General features: G+C 41.5%; 1 protein-coding gene and 1 pseudogene across 4 annotated transcripts in view; one reads left to right on the plus strand and one right to left on the minus strand.

The window, feature by feature from the left end:
• PITPNC1 (phosphatidylinositol transfer protein cytoplasmic 1) overlaps positions 1–22,760 on the minus strand; it is a 253,667-nt gene that overhangs the window by 212,723 nt on the left and 18,184 nt on the right. The window contains exon 1 of one of the 4 annotated variants that reach the window (XM_043905089.1): positions 7,294–7,314. The exons of the other annotated variants lie outside the window; for them this stretch is intronic. The gene's annotated coding sequence lies outside the window, so the exon portion shown is untranslated. Of the gene's footprint in view, positions 1–7,293; positions 7,315–22,760 lie in introns of those variants that run through there. 4 annotated transcript variants of the gene reach the window in all.
• On the plus strand, positions 16,885–17,002 carry LOC122695687 (annotated as a pseudogene).

Here is a 22,760-nt window from a genome sequence, read left to right on the forward strand (position 1 = left end):
CCTGAATGCAGCCTACAGACAGCTCTCATTTTAAGCAGACATATCCCCCTCCTCCAGCCTGCCTGATAAGTTTTACATTCAAAGGTATTGCCTACTGTGAAAGAGGTTTCCAGTGTTGTGTTTTTTCTTTTTCACTTACTTGTTTGCTTCATTTTTTTCCCTATTCATTTTACTTCTTCCCTTTATCTTCTTTCTCTGGTCACCACTGACATGACTGGGATACTTACAACCAAGAAATGTGGCAAAAGGTGATAATATGGATAACAGGATGCAAAAAATTCTACACAACCCATGAACATATTCAAATGTACTCAAAAGGGAAGCATCTTAGAATAATGGCCTAAGGCCTCAGAGTATATTTATTTCTACAGGAAATTAACTTCCATAAGGATCAGCTCTTCACACATCTGCCTCGTAGAAGTGTCTCTGAGCCCTATTACCAGATACAAAATTAAATAAATATTATGAGCTGAAGCTGTGGGTTGTACTGGTAACTGGAGGGAGAAAAGTCATCCTTATTCTTTCTAAACTTTTGTTTCTACAATGTGGTACTGTAGTGACATACACGAATATGAGGAGGATAAAGGCCACGCCAACAGCAAACACAGCTGTTTTGAATCCTAGTCTGTATTTTTTTAATTAACTAAATACAGTGCTTGGTTTGTCTTTTTTTTTTTTTTTAAATCAACATTAGGAAGCTCATCAATTACAAAGAAGAGAAGCTGACATAGAAACTGACACTGTCCAGGTATTCATGCCTAACCAGTTTTGCATTTCAGCCCCGGTTTAAGTTAAAGAAGCGTTCATTCAGGACCTGCTGTGTGTTCAGACAGGACCAGGAATTTGTATCACGGAGACAAAGGGCCAGGTTTCCTGGGAGAGGCTGATGCTCGGCCAGGGCATCACTACTTGGATCCATGTTTTATGGAAGAGAGGCCAGTCCATTAGTTTAATTAAGAAAAAAGGAAAAAAGCTTGATTGATTTCCATGTACCCTTTCTACAGGACAGGCCAAGGGAAATTTATAGGAGCAGAGCGGGTAGGCCTCTGGCAGGATTACAATAAAATCAAATGTTTGTGTCCTGGAGTTTCCTCTCCTTTTTCAGCACTTTCAACCTCTGAACAAAACAAAACAAAAAACAAATAGTAGCAATAAACCAGCAGCGGGACTGCTTTTTGTTGCTGGCATAGAGGATTATACTTCTGGATTGCTTCTCCAGTTCTCCCAACTTGACCCAGCTAATAAACATTTAAAAGGGAGGAAGGGAAAATTACCTATCAGCTCAGAAAATCAATGTTAAGGGTCCAGATTCTAAAATCCACAGTCTCTGCATTAGAGAGGTACTTTGGCCCTCACTCAGGAACTCGGTCCTCCTCATCCATATTCTAACACAGATTTTTAATTAATCTGGTATTTCAACCTGCAGGAATTTAGAAGGCACACAGCAAAGGAGTGCGCACACACTGTCCACGGCTGCTTATAATTATCACTGGGGCTATTCAATAACCTTCAGGGCAGACAAGGCCCTATTCGTTCACAGACAGACCTGTTCATTCACTCACTCTTTCATTCATTCATTTAACCAGCCCTGCCTCCTCAGGGCTACTAATGTTCATTCAAGTTCCTGGTAATACCACCCTCCCTGACGTTAAGGGAGGTTTACAGAGCTGCCAATGTTCCTGTAAGACTCCCACGCTCTACCCCAGTGAAACCTCCTGAGAGATCAAAGATTCTTAGGAACCGCATTAGTTTCCTGTAGCAGCAATGAGACAGTACTACCAACGATGTCACTTCAAGCAACAGAAATGTTACTCTCTCACGGCTCTTGCTTCCCTTGTGGCTCGGCTGGTAAAGAATCCGCCTGCAATGCGGGAGACCTGGGTTGGGAAGATCCCCTGGAGAAGGGAAAGGCTCCCACTCCAGTATTCTGGCCTGGAGAATTCCATGGACTGTATAGTCCACGGGGTCGCAAAGAGTCAGACACAAGTGAGCGACTTTCACTTTCACTTTCTTTCACGGCTCTGCAGGTAGAAGTCCAAAATCAAGGTGTCAGCAGGGCTACACTCCCCCTGAAGGCCCTAGGGAAGAATCCTTCCTGCCTCTTCCAGCTTCCAGTGGCCCCAGGAGATCCCTGTGGCTGCATATCCCCAATTTCTGTCTCCAGTTTCATAAGGCCATCTTTGTGTCTGTGTCCTCTTTTCTTATAAGGACCCTGGTCATTCTATATCCAGAATGATTTCATCTCAAGGTTCTTAATTTTTTAACTGACTACATCTGCAAAAACCCTATTTCCAAATAAGGTCACATTCTGAGGATTTGGACAAACATGAATCTTGAGGAGACTACTAGACTCCCACAGAAGGCTATCACTAAACTGATAACTGAGTATCCCACCTCCCCCGAAAGGCCATCACCATGAATCCCTGAACCTCAACATCCTTGAAGTCCAAGGATCCCTGGTTCCCTTTATCCCCACTCCTCCTCTCACCTTGACTCTCCACACATCAGAAAAGTGTTAGCTGCTTAGTCGTGTCCGACTCTTTGCAACCCCTTGGACTGTAGCCCACCAGGCTCCTAGGTCCATGGAATTCTCCAGGTAAGAATATTGGAGTGGATAGCCATTCCCTTCTCCAGGGGACTTTCCCAACCCAGGGATTGAACCTGGGTCTCCGGCATTGCAGACAGGTTCTTTACCACTGAGCCACCAGGGAAGCCCTCCACACATCAGAGACAGAAATCAAATCATGTCAGTCCCCTGTTTATAACTCTCAGTGGCTCCCTCAGTAAGAAGGCAACATCCCAAACTCCTGGCCAGGCCCCCAAAGCCCCCTATGGTCTGCCCTCTGCCTCGGTCTGCTCCATCTCCTCGGAGAACCAGGTTCTGTTCTGAGCCCCAAAGCACTGCCACCTGTGGTCTTGGCCCCTCTGCCCCATGCTGACAACACCCACACCCAGTCTGTGCTGTTCTTCTGCTGGCCTTCAGACTCCTCTTTGGGGGCATCTTCTCCCGCAGCTAGGTGGTCCCACTGCCCAGGGCTGGCCGGCCCTCTGATGATGCATCTGCCTGCAAGCTTGGTGGCTCATAGCAGCCACCACACTCTCCCAGGTGGCGTCACCCACGTGTCCAGACCTGCTTCCGCAGCTGCAGCTAAGTCCTGTGCCTTCCCTATTGCACACTTGTCATTCTGTCTCCTCTCTAGATCTGGCTTCCGTTGGTCTGGCTCAAGCAAGGAGGAGACAGGAAGACTATAAAAAGCAGGAGAGGGAGAACCATTTAGTGCAGAAGCAACTGGCTCTTTTGCCAAATATCTGCGAGCCTTCTTCCCGTGATTCACGCAGGTCTCTGCTCAGATGTCATCTCATCAAAGGCCTTCCCCATCACTTTCCCATCGCCACGCCCTGCTCCCTTATCCTGCCTTTTTAAAGTCTCTACCTGACATTATATTTGTATGTTTATACATTATCACCCAAAGAGCCGACTCATTGGAAAAGGCCCTGATGCCGGGAAAGATTAAAGGAGAAAAGGGTGGCAGAGGATGAGATGGTTGTTTAGATAGCGTCATCGATTCAACAGACATGAATCAGAGCAAACTCCAGGAGATCGTGGAAGACAGAGGAGCCTGGCGTGCTGTAGTCCACGGGGTCGCAAAAAGTTGGACACGACTTAGCAACTGAACAACAGCAACATTATTATCTGGGTCCTCCCATGCAGAAGGCAGGAAGTTTCTAGTGGTGCCAGGCATTCCGTGACTTGTGGCTGCACATCCCTAGTGCCCAGAGCACTATCTGGCACAAAATAACTACTCAGTAAACAGTGGTAAGCTAAATGAGAACAATAGTACCATAGAGCTGAAATCCACAGGATACACTCTAACTGCTGACCTTTACAACAGATCTCTCAAGCAATCAAGGCAGAAAAGTATTTTTTTTTCTTTGGATTAAATGAGATGTTCCGGAAGTCTTTAACAAAGTTTCTAGAACATAGCAAGCCCAGCAAAATGTTAGCTATTATGATAGAAAATATTCTAGAAAAATGTACATGATTTTGTTAAACCTTCCTTATCAGGCACACCCAGCTTGTTTCCTGAGAGTTCCAGACAGCTAGAACTTTCCTGGAGGGTTAATCCATTGGGGAAATACAGGGGTGTGGCTGGTACCACCAGAAACTGAAAATATCTGAGCCAAACAGAGGACATTTTAAATATAGGTGTTGTTGATGAAATAAACATACAGCCCATTGTCCAAAAAAAGTCACCACTTTAAAAGATAAATGAAGAAAAGCTTTCACACTGATTCACGTGGAGCCTTTGAAGACATAAAATGTGTGGAAATGTGTGAATTATGCATTTCTCGGGATATATGCTTTTAAGATTAGTAAGGGACAAATCTACATTAGTATTCAAGGCCACAGAAACCAGTCTGTTTTACAAATTACCATGTAATTAAACAGAAGGCTCACAAGATCTATTTTAAGCACATCCTTCCCTTAGTCTTAGTATTCCGCTCACCATCTAAGTCCCTCTAGCCAAAACCACAACTTAAAAACTGCAAGCTCACGGCACTGTCAAGGAATATTTTCTAACTGTCCTCTAAAACTGCCAGACGAGTCATGTTCCTGTCATGAATAACGGTATCAAGAGGTTTGACAGGAGGTTAAAAGATGGGAAAAAATATAGTAAGAAGGGTAAAGTTTGAGGGTGAGACAAGACAGGAAACGTTAAAAAAAAAAAAAAGTGTTGTTTATATTAATGATAGTTAAAGGGGCAGTTCATCATAAAGTAGAAACATCTAATGAACGTCTTTAAACCTTCCAAGTTTTTTCACAGTACAGAGCAGCAGAAAGAGTTAATGGTCCTGAGATGTTACCATTTATAAACTCCCCTGCATCTGAAATGGTCTTAAACTCTATATAAATCATATCTTTACACCTGTGAAAGGTACTTCTTTTACAGGTGAGCAGAAATGGGGTTCAGATCAGAAAAGTTAAGTGATTTGCTCCCAAGTAGTGGGGATGCAGAGCTGCAACTGTGTTTGTTCCAAAGTGGGACTCTTTTGGCTGCACTGATAATAATTCCTCAATGATTCCCAAGTGCTCTTGCGTCACCAAGTTTGCACAGGTTCAATGCCAAACGGAAAAAAACAAAGCCAGTGTAGTCTGTTCTCATAGGGCTAAATTTACTCACTGTTTAAATGCTGAAATCATTTCATGTTCAAACATACTTCCATAAAATAAAGGACATTTCAACATGAAAATTTCCCCCAATCATAAAAAACAAATTTTAACATGAAAAATTAACGAAAAGAATAGCAGAAGTTTTTAAAATAGCCTTACTCTGCAACATAAAAAGTTGATCCTGCATCAAGTGCCAAAATTTCTTTTGAAATTTTACTGACCCATGAAATAAAAGACTGGCACTATTGCACAATAGTCAGTATTTTTCATTTTGCCCATCAGGGGTTTATGAGGTCATTTTAGTTGGTCAATACCTGCACTCTTTCTGTGTCAATAAAATAGAATAAAAAATTGAAAACACCAGGAAATAAGCACAGGTAGCACAAAGGTTAATGAATGCTTCATGAAATGCTTGTTTTAATTGTGTACATAAATGCATGTTTGTACTGAGTCAGGATGTAAGTTTTACTTCTTACTGGGGGTCCCAGTCAAAAAAACTTTGAAAGCCTCTGTACTGTTTTTCTTAGAGTAATGCATATTCTTTATTGAACATTTGTAAAACAGAAAGATTGTATAAGAAGAAAGTTTAAAATCATCTATAATTCCATCACTCACAAATGACTATAATTATTCATAGCTTTATCTCCTAAGCATGTTTGTTTTTTTTTAAGCATGTTTTTATATTACCCAAACACTAGCTGGACACACAAACACAAACTGCTCCTGAGTCCTCTAACATGGCACCATGATTTAAATAGAAGCCTGATCCTCGGTGGCTTTGTGCCACAAATGAGGCAGAACACACTTTTTGTTTTCATTTTGGCTGCAACATGTGACTTGTGGGATCTTAAGTTCCCCAACCAGGGATAGAACTAGGGCCCATGGGAGTGAAAGCAGCCAGTCCTAACCACTGGACACCAGGGAATTCTGGGGAGAGGGGAAATACTCCTAAACAAGATGAACTAGTGGATTTTGGATGCTGAGGCTGAGGCATCTATCAGTCTCTGTGATTACATCAATTGATAAGAGGGAATTGATTTCTATCTACCTGCTCACAGAAGGAATGCAATCTTCCACCCTAAGTGAAAGTCACTCAGTCGTGTCTGACTCTGAGACCCCATGGACTTTCCAGGCCAGAATACTGGAGTGGGTAGCCGTTCCCTTCTCCAGGGGATCTTCCGGACCCAGGAATCGAACTGGGGTCTCCCACATTGCAGGCGGATTCTTTACCAACTGAGCTATCAGGGGTAATCTTCCACCTTAAAAGTCAGCATTTGACTCCACCATGAACATTTTCAACAAGGATTCGATCAAAGCACATTATATATTTGCTTGGAATTTTGCTTCCAAGTGTTAAATATGGTATATTTTTAGCCTTGGGAGTGATGGAATTTGTGTTAACAGGTCGTGGTGAGAATAATCAGTTCACAGCCAAGCTCCGGGTGCAGCCAGTGTTCACGTGCAATAGAGGATGACTTTGAAAATCCGGCAAACCTGGCTCACACGCTCTTGTGAGAGCAATCGGAGGTTTTAATAGTGAGAGACTATAAATTGTGGGAAAGCAGTAATGCAGCCAGGATCTCACAGTGCCACAAAGCCTTAGGTATTAACGTGAACTATGACCAGAAGAATTTCTCCCAGTGGGAATCGAGACTAAGAGAGTGGTCTGGTATGGCACCTCCAGAGTGGACCCCATGCTTGCATTTGCTACAAAGAAGAGACACCCGGAACAGGGTGCTGAAAACGTCCCTGGCAAGTAAAAGTGAACTTCACCATGAATAGGAATTCCAACATCATCAATCAATCTGTTTCCTATCAAACATGGGTGTCCTTACCAAGTAATGAAAATGAGGAATCCAATTTTGAGGCAATAAATGTGGAATGTTTAAATAAAAACTAAGTACGTTGTAAGAAAACATTGTGATACATCAATAAGGAAACTCTAAACACAAATTTATATTCAAATGAGTTTTTTACTCCAAAGTGTAATTTTCACACTCACAAGGTTACAGGAAGTTTATGATGATCTATGAAGATGTTAGCGAACCAGGGGTGGCAGGCCAATGGCCTATTTGGTAAATAAAGTTTTATTAAAACACAGTCACACTCATCCCTCTCACCTACTGTTTATGGCTACTTTTGAGCTATGACAGCAGCATTGAAGGATTGTGCCAGAGACCTCGTGGCCTGCAAAGTTAAAAAAAAAAAAAAGAAAAAGCTATTTGCTGGCCCTTTAAGAAGAAGTTTGCCTAATGTCAGAAATTCTGGTGAAGCAATGCAGGTTTTGAATAAGCTGTGGCCAGTTGTGAGGGCCTGATCCTCCTGCACAATGAACTAGCGATCCTTCTTTCTCTCCAGAGGTCATTTATTAAAGGGCATATAAATAGCTGTAAAACATAACAGGAACACCAGTGGGGTTTGGATTGGTGTTAAAACCAATTTCAGAGAAGTGTGACTTTCAGGGTTGCAAGGAACCTACTCAAAACCTCTTCTGTGAAACTGATCCGGATGTTTCAGCCGAGTCCAAATAAGGACCAAGACACTCAAGAAGGAACATTACGACTCTCTGCATGTGAGACTCCAACAATATCTTCCTTCCAGGCTGGAGGATACCAATCTGGAGCCTCCTTTTGAAGGCACTATGAAAACATTCTTCGTTTCTTTAACAACTTTCTTTCACTTGTCCTTAACCCCAGAACCACGTAACCCTGTAAGTTGAAAGTACTAGTGACCATATTTCAACAGCTCTCTATATCAAACCCACATGCTCACCTTTAGAAAAGAAAGTCGTGCCCGCTGATTGGGGTCAGGGTGCTCCAGGGGAATATTACCTCCCCCAGGCAAAGCCCTACAAGATGATGGAGAGTATTTCCGCAATCCATCATGATTCTTCAATCTGTCAGAAGAAAGACCTTTATTCAACTTGTATTGCTTGATTTGAAAGCCAAACTCAAAATCTCAATGCCGTCCTGACAATATTTCTATTAAATAAAATCCTCCCATGTTGTTGGGAGCTTTTAAATCAATCTGCCACAAAAAGCTTCTGAACAAGTTAATAACGCAGACACTGACTCACACTCTCCAGCAGGCACTCCTCCACGAAGAATCAATGGACTTTGTTCAATCTATCAAAACAGCTAGCAGTTGAGCAGTAAAACAATTAAAATGCAGCTCTTCTTTGTATTCTTTCTCATTAAAAAAAAAAAAAATGCAAGGATGCTGAAGTCTTGGGAGCAAAGACAGAGCTGCTGAGTTCAAATCAGAGCTTCACTCCTTAGAGCAGAGCTCACATTTACTAAGTGATCAGGACACAGAGGCCATTGAGGCACGTCCACACGACCACTCTTTCTCAGTCCACTTTTTTATTTATATTTATTTATTTGTGTTTATTATGGAAGCAGAGTTGATTTACAATGTTCAGGTGTTAATTTCAGGTGCACATAAAAGTGATTTCTTTATATATATATATATGCATATGTATATATATATTCTTTTATACATATGTATTTTTTCAGATTTTTTTCCATTACAGGTTATTACAAGATGATGAATACAGTTCCTTGTCTCAGCCCACCTTTTTGAAATTTCTTTTTAATTTTTAAAAAATTTTATTGAAGTATAGTAAATTTACAATGTTGTGTTAGTTTCAAGTGTACAGTGAAGTGAATCAGTTATACATGGATCTACTCTTTCTAACATTATTTTCTCATATAAGTGATTAAAGAGCATCAAGTAAAGTTCCCTGTGCCCACCTTTAAAGATGAGCACATTGAAGCTCAGAGGGTTGAAGTGACTTGTCCAAGGTCAAGCACCTAGTAAGAAGTGGCAGCACTGGGATCTAAACTCAGTCTATCTCTGAAGCCTTATTTGTTGTTTTGTTTGTTTTGGCCTCACCACACGGAGTGGAGTGCAGGCTCTCAGTTCCCCAACCAGGGACAGAACCCTCACTCTCTCTACTGGAAGTGTAGATGCTTAACCATTGGACCTCCAGAGAAATCCCCTTATTTTGTTTTGTTTTCTCCTTCCAACTGTACGTAATAGTAGCTGGACAATGTCAAAGGTCTATGAGCTCCTCTCTTCCCAGGACAGGCCAGGGGACATGCTGTTTTGTTTTTTTCTCTGCCTCTCCTTTAAGTCTTTCTAAGCATATATCGGTACAGCCTTTCTTCAGATGATTTGCTTTAAGCCTTCTTCATTACATTCACAAGTGAGTCATACTTCCTGCAAGTTACACCAGCTCACCTTTCTGGGTTCCAAGCGTTCGCAGATATTAAGCTCATCTCTCATACTGTGAATCTTAACTTCAATTTGAGGTCATTTCCTGTTGGCCTCGTGTATCATCGATACGTGGAATTCTCCACTCAATATTATCTCTGGAAGGTCTCTAATTGCCTTGGCCCTACTAGACTATGATTCCCATCAAGGAAGGATTTGCTGGCTCACTCACCTCTGTACTTCCAGACCTTGATAAATACTGACTAGATCAATGGACAGTGTAACTTTGCCACATTTCAAGGCAGTAGGGAAACTAAGGCACAGGAAGGTTAAGATAGCTTCTCTAAGGTCACAAAAAGAGTGGTACTTCACATAAGGCGATTTAAGAACCGCCATAACCTGGATGAGGTGTCTTCTGTTAGAGCAAGCTGGTTTTTCCCCTAACATCATACTACACTACTACACAAAGAGGTTAGGAATAACATAAACGGATTTTGAAAGCTACCATCCTCTTTTCCCAAGTCTTTGGCACCAAGATAAAAAGGCTTTCGATCTTATATACAGGCTGTATGTGTGAATGCATCCAACACGGGGTGAAAAACTAAGAGTTCTTTTGCCACCTGCCAAGTCTTCACCAGTGCCATAAAGAAGAAAGCCCACGTTCAGCCTGCCTGGAAGAGCAGAAGCCAAGGAGGGGTGTGCAGAGATCTCCCAAAGTGCCGTCTTCCCCTTTGTACCCAGAAAGACCTTAAAAGAGCCCCAGCCAAAGAGACTGGAGCTGAGTATGTTCTAGTTAACATCATGGATAATGCATTATTCATGGATGATAAAATTCTAATCATTGGGATAAGAATGGGCACCCACATGAGGCATTTCTGATCTTCCTTCAGCTACATACAGACTATATAAGTGAAGGATTACTGATTTTTTTTCCCCGCAGGCATGTGTGATCCTAGTTCCCCCACCAGGGATTGAACACATACCCCTTGCATTGGAAGCAGAGTCTTAACCACTGGACTAACAGGGAAGCCCCGAGGACTACTGATTTGATTAGAAGAAATATTGGAAAATATGTCTGAATATTAAGGCACTAAGTGCTTCTCTGGGGAGAAAATATATTAAATGTTAGGAAATGTGATGGAAATAAAAATACAAGTAGAAAATTGAACGGATTCATGTCGTGGGTCTCCAAGAATGTAGAAATCTGGCTACACATTGAGATTTTTTTGTTCCGTTGCTTCTGGCTGCATTCAGAGGCATGCTGACAGGCCATGACTTAATAATTCCTGAGAATTTTCCTTTGAAGGTTTTCAAATCACATTTAATACAAAGCATGCCATTAAAAAAGACTCACTGATCACTGATCAATAAAATATATTCCTTTCCACGGAGTGCCTTTTTATAGCTCCAATGTGAAAAGCATTGCTTTCCTGCTACCCCCTTGGGGATCAAAGGCAGACTGATGTCAAGCGCTCAGAGCACAAAGGGAAAAAAGGTCTCTGATAACTTGGTGCTCTATGTACAGCCAGAGGCGGATCATTCTGGTATAAAAGGATTTTTTTTTTTTTTTTTAAATGAGTCCATTGACTCTGTAATGGAGGAAAAAATACGGTCTTCCCTTTCTCAGAATTCTCCTGATCCCATATTTAAGGTCAAAACTAGAAAGTATCCCAAATAAGGATGAAAGACTGGCTTCACTCTTAGCTCTAAAGCATGTACTGAATCGACAAAACTTGAGACAAGGACGCAGAGAAGGATCCGAGAGTCTGGCACGGCAACTTGAGATGATGTTTGCTGGATATAAATCTGTCTTTCCTAGGAAATACACCCTATCTACGCTCTAAGAATTAGGAAACTTCTAGAATCTGTGCCAGTGAAGCAGAGCTGACTGACCAAGTTGGAGAAGTGTCTACCTCTCCACAAGATGTAGCTATCTTCTCCCTCACCCTTTGCACCTGCTGCCTGTCTTTTCCCACCTCCTGTTGCCATCTTTCTTTTTAAAAAATATTTATTTTTTCTAATTTGTTTATTTGGCTACACCAGATCTTAGTTGTGGCAAGTGGAATCTTCAGCTATGCACACAAACTCTCATTTATGGCATGCAGGGTTTACTTCCCTGACCAGGGATGGAACCCCGGCGCCCTGCATTGGGAGCATGGAGGCTAAGCCACCCAGGAAGACCCTGACAACTTTCTTGCTTCCACTTTTTTCCTCTCCTTTTCTCCTTCTTCCTCAAAGCAAGGTTTTATTCATGGTTACAAGCCACAGTAAAGTCTCTGCTTAAATTTACTGACTTATCAATCTAGTGTTAATCTGGGCAAAGAGGGTGCTGTCCTCTGCTCCTTACCGATCAGCTGGCATAAAAAGAACAGGTTACTCAATAATGCCAAGCTAGACCCAAGTAGCAGGAAGTTCTCATAGGCTGATGACCTCCGAACACAACCCAGGGCATCAGTCCTGCCTGTTTTCTCTGGTCAAAGGCTTTCATTTTCATCATGCTTATATTAAGTAGAGTCCCGAAAATGACTGCCACCCCTGCTTGCTGATATCTTTCATTTTTGCTTCCTCCTCCTCCAGAAAGACTGTTTCATGGAATATGCAGAAATCTGCCTACCTAGCCAAAGAATGAAAAATGTGATGCTCTTGTGATAGGAACTTTTTTCATGAAACACTGAAATCCCATTTCCCTGCATTGTAATTTCTAGGTCATTACTTACTAGGCAAAGTTAGAATATTCCATTTAAATGTAAAATTGTCTTCTCCTAGGAACAGCAGAGCAGTGCTGCCATAAACAAACCAATTGAACAAGTTAGAAATTTAGTCTCTAATAAAAATAGGTATGGGCTTCCCTTGGTGGCTCAGACAGTAAAGAATCTGCCTGCAATGCTGGAGACCTGGGTTCGATCCCTGGGTTGGGAAGATTCCCTGGAGAAGGGAATGGCTACCCACTCCAATATTCTTGCCTGGAGAATTCCATGGACAGAGGAGCCTGATGGGCTACAGTCCATGAGGGTGCAAAATAGGTATGGGGGCCTTTAGAATAGTCTACAACAAGGTAATAAACAGATCTTAATCTACTACCCAATCATCCCCTGATAATGAGGTTATGTGCTTGGTAGCCTTAAGATTCAAATCATCTCTTGGTGAGATTTATCACACGCACTTCCCAAGGGAAGAATACCCTAATATGTTGCCTCTTTCCATTGACCAAGCTGTTGGAACCTCCATACCCACAGGAAACCAGAAAGAACTTTTCACAGTACCGAGTACAAAAGTATGCTCTCAGCAGGACAGTTGACGAGAAGTTATTTTGAAAGTGTACAAATGGGCTTCCCTGGTGGTCCAGTGGTTAAGAATCCACCCTGAAATGCAGGGGACACAGGTTCAATCCCTGGTCCAGGAAGATCTCACATGCTGCAGAGCAACTAAGTCTGTGACCACAACTACTGAGCCAGGGCTTTAGAGCCAGTGGGTTGAAACTCCTGAGCCCGTGTGCCATAACTGCTGAAGCCTGAGTGCCCTGAAAGCTTGTGCTCTGCAACAAGAGAAGCCAGCTCAGTGAGAAGCCTGCGCACCGCAACTGGAGAAAGCTCACGCAGCAATGAAGACCCCGCACAGCCATAAATAATTAAAATTTTAAAAGCGTGTGGTGCAGCAAAAACTGAACTTTCCATATATTCATGCTCATGCTGGTCGCTCAGTCATGTCTGACTCTTTGTGACCCCCTGGACTGTAGCCCACAAGGCTCCTCTGTCCATGGAATTCTCCAAGGCAAGGATGCTGGAGTGGGTAGCCATGCCTTTCTCCAGGGGATTTTCCCGATTCAGGGATCAAACCCAGGTCTCCTGCATTGCAGGCAGATTCTTCACTATCTAAGCCATTTTCAAATATGGTAGGACCCTATCCAGTTATATCAGCATCCCTGTACTGAGAGGCAAGGGGCTGAAGAATCTAGGCAGAAATATACTGTATCTCGCCCAACTCCCCATGACTGTTTTGTTTTCCCTAGGTTTAAGTTATCTATAGCTGCAACCATAGGTTCTTAATCTGACAGTGACTGAAATTATACAAAATTTCATTGTAAATAAAATAGCATTCATAAGAACAATGAAAAGGGGTCACACTTACACAAGAAAAGGACAAAGCATTATTTGGAAAGTTAAATGAGTGTTTTAGTTAGTACCTGTGTTCCTAAGAGTCCAGTCACTGTCATGCTATTTTACATATTAAACATACATGACACTGATATTGGTGTGCCTTCAATTCTGCAATCATTCTTCAACACACAAATGAGAGCAAAGAATAGCAGTACATTTTTACACATAAGTATAAAAAACATCCAGGCTTGTTTTTCAGGCAAGAGTGATTTTTAAAAGTCAGTGTTTTCCTTCCAAAAGACGTGACTATTGCATATTTATCCTATCTAAGTTGGGACTTTATCATTTTCAACCAAAGTTCCTGGCAAATCATTCAGAAGAAAGAAGAGGACAACATGATCTTCAAAAAAATGTTATAAGTCTTCAAAGAGAATAAAGTTTGAATGAGTTTCTGGGTTTGAAAAGATGTAACATTTTAGATTTCATTTATTAAGGGCCTTGTGAGGCCATTACATAACCATGTTCATAGAACTGTAATAGCCAACATTTCATTAGCTCTGATTTTTCAAGAGAGCCAAGGCAGTAAAAAGAAGAGATATTAAAAGTTAGCTACATAGTCATTGGGGGACCATAATTAGTTTGATTTGGTCAAAGGATAGGACAGGGGCAGAAGATGAGGCTGGGAGAAGTCTGCCCTGGAGGACTTTAAATGTCATGCAAAAAGGCTTAAACTCACTGTAAAAAAGGGTGTGTTGACCATAGGGATTTGAAGAATGAGACGTGAGTCTTGGTATTAAGAAACTTCATATCTAATGGAAGTGACACCCAGAGAGGTTCCCGAGCTAAAGAAAAGCAAGAGATGGAAATCCCCTGGTGGTCCAGGGGTTAAGACTCCGTGCTTCCAATACAAGGCCTGCAGGTGCAATCCCTGGTCAGGGAATTAAGATTCCCATCTGACCCCTGAGGGGAAGGTAAAATTCTGATAGCAGTGGATGGCAACAAAAGAGCATAGTAGATGGGGAGGCCGGGCAAAGACTGGGAGTCAGAAACACATAGAGGAGAGCTAGAAAACGATGAGAATTTCAGTTTGGCTGTACATGAAGATGCCCCGGAAGCACCCTCCAGAACGAGGTTCCCCTCTGCCGGCGGTTCTCTGTTGCACAGCATTCCTCGTGACCTGTCATTATTCCTAGCCATTTGTGTTTCTTTTCTGTGGTTTGCTCTCTCTAACTCCAGGCCAGGGAGTGGTAAAGAACAAGATAGCAAATATTTTAGCATGCAGACGCTGTCATGACTATTATACTCTGCCATTGTAGCAAGAAAGCAGCTATAGACAGTGTGCTAGCAAAGCAATGCGACTGTGTTCCCCTAAAACTTTATTGATAAAAAAAAAAAAATTGACCCTCAGAATGTAGTTTGCAGACCTCTGCTCTCAACTGCACGGCAGCTGACAAGGGCTGGGGCTGTCTATATACAGAGTCTGGTGTGGCAGGCAATGAATGTGTGAATGAGAAGACAACTAATAGGGCTGTAAAGTTGAGTTGAGAGTCCATCCGACAAGGATATTTGCTAGGGAGTTTGGACTTATTATTCAAATTAATGGGACGACCTTCAAGGTGGTCTGGGTTTATTTATTTGGCTGCGCCGGGTCTTAGTTGTAGCATGTGGGATCTAGTTCCCCGAACAGGGATTGAACCCAGGCCCCCTGCATTGAGAGCTTGGGGTCTGAGCCGCTCGATCACCAGGGAAGTCCTGGGGGTCTCTTTTATAAGCATGCTAATCCCACTCATGACACAAATCTACCCTCACGACCTAATCACCTCTCAAAAACCCCATTTCTAAATACCATCACATTGGGGATTAGGTTTCAACATATGAGTTTGGGAGGGACATAATCATTCAGTCTATAACACTAGGCATAAGATCAACTTATTCCTGAGATCAAGTTGCCTCGAGTGCCCCTAGGGTTGGGGCATTTTACCAATCTCCTATTCCGTCACTCCTGCTTTGTAACTGACATCCTGTCCCTGAGTCCCACTCTGACTTGGAGCACTTTCCCACATGTTTCTCTGATGCTGCCAGGTAAGCTGCCTGCATCTCTCCCATCTGTCTGCCTTCCAAAGGCCTTTCTTCACCTTCTACATGGCTATCCCTGTTGACACCTGTCTACCTGGGCCACACTGGTGGTCCAGTATAGAGCCTGTTGTGTTTTCCAGGTGTAACTCCCCGTAATCACAAGCAGAGAACACTTTCATCTCCTTTTCTAGGTACCACCTACTCAACTTTGTCAGTCAACTCTTTCGCATAATGCTATAGGATGAGATAGGGCATGTTTCTCATCAACATGGACACAATTTGGTCTTAGCGTAGCTATTCTGCACTAATATGCAGGCTCCAAGAAAGGGAATCCTCCCTCCTCTACCCTTAGTTCCCTGATTCTGCCAACTGCTACACTATAGTAGCTCCAGACCCTGTGTAAGAGAGTAATAATAGGTTGGTGCGATGTTGCTTTAATGAACAAACACACACCCTTATTTACTACTAGCAAAAGCGTCATCATCTCAATCAGCTAAAGATCTGTTTAAGCCTCACACTAATACTTACAAATTTATAGAGATACTTTGGATACTCAGTTCTCCAGCTATTGGCCTTCTGCTTGTTTAGAACAATTCTTGCTAACAAAATATCAGAAGCCTAAGAGGCAAATCCCACTTGCAAATTTTACTACTTCTTCCCTTTAGGTAATGACTTTTCAAAGCGACACTGAACAAATAGAATATTTAAACACTGAATTTTCCCAAATGTAAACTCTTCTACATTGCTCATGGGAACATAAATATTACAATTACTTTGGGGAAACATGTGCATAACTCTACACTCCTAAGCATATTCCCCAGAAAGACTCTCACACGTGGGAAGTAAAACACATGCTCAAGTATGTTCCCAGCCACAGTGTTCAGAAAAGCAAAACTCTGGAAACAACCCACTGTGCATGGATTGAAGAATGAATTAAATACATTATGGCAGATTCATATGAAGGGCACTATACAGCCATAACGGCTTTGCTTCCCAGGTGACGCAGTGGTAAAGAATCGACCTGCCAAAGCAGGTGACGTGGGTTTGATCCCTGGGTCAGGAAGATCTCCGGGAGATGGAAATGGCAAACCACTCCAGTATTCTTGCCTGGAGAATCCCATGCACAGAGGAGCCTGTCAGGCTATGATCCATGGGGTCGCAGAGTCAGACACAATTTAGCAACTCAGCAGCAGCAGCAGCATACAGCCATAAAAATGAACGAATCAGGGCCATGGGTTTCAATCTCAGGATCAAAATGTTGAGTAAAAAAGATTGAGTTCTGCCATAGAAGAGGGAAAAGAGTCTTTTCAAAAATGATGCTGAGTCTATGGCCATACCACCCTGAATACACCCAACCTCACTGGATCTTGGAAGTGAAGCAGGATCAGGCCTGGGAAGTCCTTGGATGGGAGACCATCTGGGAATACTGGTGCTGTAGGCTTTTAAAAAATGATGCTGCGACAAAATGGGTATCCACATGCAAAAGAATGAATTTAGATTGTTACTCTATATCACATTCAAAAATCTGGCTCAGATGGTCAAGAATCTGCCTGCGATGCAGGAGACCCAGGTTTGACCCATGACTTGGGAAGACCCCCCGGAGAAGGGAATGACTACCCTCTCCAGTATTCTTGCCTGGAGAATTCCATGGACCGAGGAGTCTGGTGGGCTACACCCATGGAATCGCAAAGAGTCGGACACGACTGAGCGACGGACACTTTCACTTCACTTCATATTCAAAAAACTACTCAAAATGAACCAAAGACCTGAATGTAAGAGCTTAAATGATAAAACTCTTAGAAGAAAACATAAGTATAAATCTTCGTGATGTTGGCTTAGTGAATGATTTCTTAAATATTACACCAAAAGCATAAGAAATCAAAGAAAAAGTAGATACCTTGAACTTAATAAAAATTTAAAACTGTTGCACTTCAAAGGACATTATCAAGAAAGTGAAAAAGCAACCCACAGAATGTGAGAATATTTTTGCAAATCATGTTACCTGATAAGGGTCTAACATCCAGAATACAGAAAGAACTCTTAGAACCCAACAATAGAAGGACAACGTAACCTGAATAGAAATTTCTCCAAAGATATCCAAATAGCCAATAGGCCCATGGAAAGATGTCCAGTATTACTCATCATTAAGGAAATGCAAATCCAAACCACGCTGAGCTCCGACTGCACACCCACTAAGGATGACTAGAATAAAGAAGACAGAAAGTAGGACCTTCCCTAGTGGTCCAGTGGTTAAGCATTCACCTTGCAATGCAGGGGACACGGGTTCCATCGCTGTTTGAGGAAATAAGATCCCACTTCCATGAAGCAATTAAGCCTCTGTGATGCAACTACTGAGCTGGAGCACCACAACTAAAGTTCACGAGCCCCAACAAAAGAGCCCACATGCAGCAAGCAAGACCCTACAGAGCCAAATAAATAAATATTTTTAAAAATTATTTTTTAAAAAAGAAAGTAACAAGTGTTGGCTAGGATTCAGAGAATCTAGAACACTCATACACAACTGGTGGGAATTTAAAACAGTGCATCAACTGTGGAAAACACTCTGGCAGTTCCTCAATAAGTTAAACAGACTTTCCACAAGACCCAGCAATTCCACCAGTAGGTGTATCTATCCAGCAGAACGGAAACTGTGGAAACAATCCAAAGGTCCATCAACTGATAACTGTAAAAACAAAATGTGATATATCCCTACAATGAAGTAATATTCAGCTATAAAAAAGAATGAAGTACTAACTCACACGACATTGAGGAATCTTGAAAATGCCATACTGAGGGACAGAAGCTGACACAGAGACCCATGTATTGCATGATTCCATCTATATGAAATGTCTGAAACATGCAAATCTGTAAAGATAGAAAGTGGATCAGTGGTTGCCAAGGGCTGGGGAGGTGATCATCAGTGGGTACAGGGTTGCTTTTTGAGTGGTAGAAATGTTCTGGAATAAGAGCAGTGATGGCCATACAATTTTGTGAATACACTAAAACTGCTGATCTGTACACTTACTTATAAGAATGAAGTCTATGTTATATGAATTATATTTCAAGACAAAAAGTTAATAGAGAAAAACCCCAGCAAGCTGTTAAAGACTACCTCCTCTGGGATGCCACGTATATAGAGAGCCTGGGATCAGTTGGGGGCACATAGAGGGCTAAATGAACTTGTTATCATTCTACTTATTAAACTGGGCAAATGAGTAGATGGGTGTATTGCTTCATAACTATTCAATAAAAAACAAAACATTTAAAAGAGCAATTAATATACCTTTCTCCTGTTTTTCAAACCACAATCAACACAAAAATTGGATCTGAATTTATTTAATTTTTTTAACTGGTGGATAATTGCTTTACAATATGGTGTTGGCTTCTGCCATACAACAACATGAATCAGCCATAGGTAAACACACGTCTCCTCTCTCTTGAACCTCCTTCTCCCCTCCCAGTTCATCCCATGCCTCTAGGTTGTCACAGGGCACCGGATTTGAGCTCCCTGCATCATACAACAAATTCCCACTGGTCATCCATTTTACGTAGGGTAAAGTATATGTTTAAATGCTACTCTCCCAATTCATCCCACCATCGGCAGATGAATGGATAAAGAAGCTGTGGTACATACATCCGATGGAATATTACTCAGCCATAAAAAGCAACACATTTGAATCAGTTTTAATGAGGTGGATGACTCTAGAGCCTATTATACAGAGTGAAGTAAGAAAGAGAAAAGCAAATATCATATTAATACATATATATGGAATCTAGAAGGGTCGTACTGATGCGCCTATTCGCAGGGCAGCAATGAAGATGCTTCCCTGGTGGCTCAGATGGTAAAGAATCCGCCTGCAGTGTGGGAGACCTGGGTTCTATCACTGGGTGGGGAAGATCCCCTGGAGGAGGGCATGGCAACCCCCTCCAGAATTCTTGCCTGAGGAATCCCCATGGACAGAGGAGCCTGGTGGGCTACATCCATGGGGTCACAAAGAGTCAGACATGACTGACCAACTAAGCACACACAATGGAGATACAGACAAAGAGAACAGACTTGTGGATCTGAATTTAAATGACCATAAATTAGTAGTCAGCCTTAACTAAGAAACCACAGTGTGCAAAACACCATTAAAAAGAAAGAAAAAGAGGAAGAGTTTTTTAGAAAGAGGCATGACAATCACCATCCTCCAAAGAGCTTATAATCTAAAGCATGAGTGGCCACCAGCTCCAGAGAGCCAAAAAACCAGCTTCCTCATGGAACAACTTCAGCAAGGGTTTTGTCATTCCCAGCACCAGCTATAATTAAAGAATCAATTTCATACAATTAAAATATCAATACTTTTAGAGTTTCACATTTTTACCCTGAGAAGTTGTTTCATCTCCCTTTTATAAATCTGCTTTTAAGGGCTCAGGCTAAGGAATTAAGAGCACATGGAACTGTAAAGAACTTGTTTCCAAGACTTGTTTTTCACTTGAAGTAATGTATTTTTAATCCCCAATGTAAATGATATCTATAATTTATCACATATTTTTATCTAGGTTCTATTAGTTTCTGAATATTCATATAATGACATCTTGAAATGCCTTTTTTACAAGGTAGAGTTGAGATAAACACAGAAGCTTTCTAAAAACAATTAAGGCTTCCCTCAAGATTTATATTACTGTAAGGTTATCGAAAACTGAATCTAGTTTCCAGTTTTACCTAAGATCGGCAAATGCAAGTAGTTACAACTTGAACACACTCTTTCCACTAAGGAGGTCAATATTTTTGTTTTATATCACACTTTCTACAGATGTATACTCCAGAAATATATCATCCCAGTAACAAATTCAGGAACATATATCCCTTTTAGGATCAACTATCTAAATTAACACAAATAACTTGATAATGAATGAGGGGCAACTTCTCTTTGGCTGTGGAAAGCAATGGTGTTGTTGGAGAAAGCAAATGGAAATTTGTAACCAAAGTGCTGTGCATCAGAAGCCAGCTCTGCCACCGATTCTCTGGGTGACTTCGGCAAATCCAGTGAGCCTCAGTTTCAACATCCATAAAATGGAGATAAAAGGATCCACTTTGAAGGATCTTGGAGAAGGAAATGGCAACCCACTCCAGTATTCTTACCTGGAGAATTCCATGGACAGAGGAGCCTGGCGGGCTACAGTCCATGGGGTAAAAAGAGCCGGACATGACCGAGTGACGAATGCTTTGAAGGATGACTGCAAAGGTGAAATGAGGTAATAAACACAGTGGTCCTGGCATACTAGAAAGTTCCATAAATGTTGGTCCTCTCTGTTTTCCCTTCTTCTGTGAAAAAGCAAAGCCTTGCTAAGTAAATGTCCCCACAGACAAATATATGATTTTAATCAAACGTTTGTACACTAAAAAAAAAAAAATTGGCTTCACCATTTACTAAATTTTCTCCTCTGCATGGTAAATTATAATCTTGGTTAAACTGTTTCACAAAATATCTCATGAGAACCTTATTTTAAAAAATTAAAACTAATGAGGAAGTAGCGAATAATCCATTCTTAATCTTATTAATATAATTGAGGGCTTCATCTCTATACCCGAGTGCTTAATGGTTTCTGCAACCAAGGTAAGCAGCGATGACCTATATTTTAGGATTTGGATGTGACTGAAAAGTCGCTGTGCTGTTGGATCAAGACAGAAAGCCATGCTTATCACATCTGGCACTAAGTTAAGAGGACTAGCTAACACAGTAAATAACAGAAGCATGAACCAAAAACATTTTGTCAAACTTGAAATCAGCAGATGCTGTTCATCACATTTACATTTCAAAGTCCTACGATAATGGTTGTTGTCGCTATCAGGCTGCTTGTTTTTGTAGATTTCAAACAAAAATCTGGATGCAGAGACAGCTTTGCCAGGAGGTCACGTGGGTGAACTGATCACCTTGTCAGTCAAAACTGATGCAGCTTCCAAAACTGACGATGTTAATACTAAAGCATCAACAGAGTATAAGGTGCTGAAGTAACTAGTTTCCATATTTTCAGCACTGCTCCTTCAATACCTTGAGCCCAAGCCAGCCCACACCTGTTGGGTTTTTTTTTTAATATTTATTATTTATTTATTTATTTAGCTGCACTGGGTCTTGGCTGCAGCATGTGGGATCTATTTTTTTCACCTGTGGCATGTGCGATCTACTTGCCCAACCAGGGACTGAACCTGGGGCCCCCTGCATTGGGAGCACGGGGTCTTAACCACTGGACCACTAGGAAAGACCCCCCAACACCTGTTTTTGTATGACCCATGAGCTATGCATGGGGTGAAAAAAAGCAAAAGAATAAGATTTCATGACATGTGAAAATTACATGAAATTCAGATTTCAGGGTCCATAAATAAAATTTTACCAGAATACGGCCATACCCATTCATTTACATACTGTCTCCGCCTGCTTTCGTGTCTCAGGGTCAGAGTTTAGTTGTTGCAACCTTACAGCCTGTAACTCTAAAATATTTCTATCTGGCCTCTTACAGAAAAAGTTCACTGACCCTTGGTCTAGAGTACCGTGTTCAGTATTTTTGAAAGGTCAGTAACAGAGGAAGTCCACAGGACTGGGAAGGAAGTCTGTGTATACAAATATGTGTGTATATACGTATGTGTGTGTGTATGTATTGACATATATATATCAATGGCATATTAAAAAGAGGCTTATTTAAATGAGCACTTCAGCTATAAAAAGAATCAGATTTAAAAAAAGAAGGATTATTTTTAGGAGGAGGGTTCCAGTTACACAAAATAAGGAAGGGACAGCCACGGCTAAATAAAATGAGCTGAAATCTTGCCTTGTGTTACTACAGGAAATCAGCTTGGTGCTGCTTGATAAAGGGGAAAGGTTATATATAAAACAGGAAGAGGAAGAATGTGTTACGACAAAAAAAAAAAAAAAAGAATGTTCTAAAATACAAAATACAGTAAAGGGCACAGTTGTGTGATTTACTCGCATTGGACTTCATAAAATAGTTTTACAAACAATATCACAAAGCACAGCCACCTGTTACGCTGTTATTTTGGCCCATCTATTTCCAATGACAATCTTGACACCCAAGCAAGAGACACACCACCATAGCAACATAAACATCATGATGTTGGAGAATAAAAATTTAGGAAGCAATTTATAGCCTCTGCAGGACTGGAAATAAACTAATCCTTAAGCATTTGTTACTATGACATA

Source organism: Cervus elaphus, chromosome 5 (assembly GCF_910594005.1).
Source record: "Cervus elaphus chromosome 5, mCerEla1.1, whole genome shotgun sequence".
NCBI classification, from domain to species: Eukaryota; Metazoa; Chordata; class Mammalia; order Artiodactyla; family Cervidae; genus Cervus; species Cervus elaphus.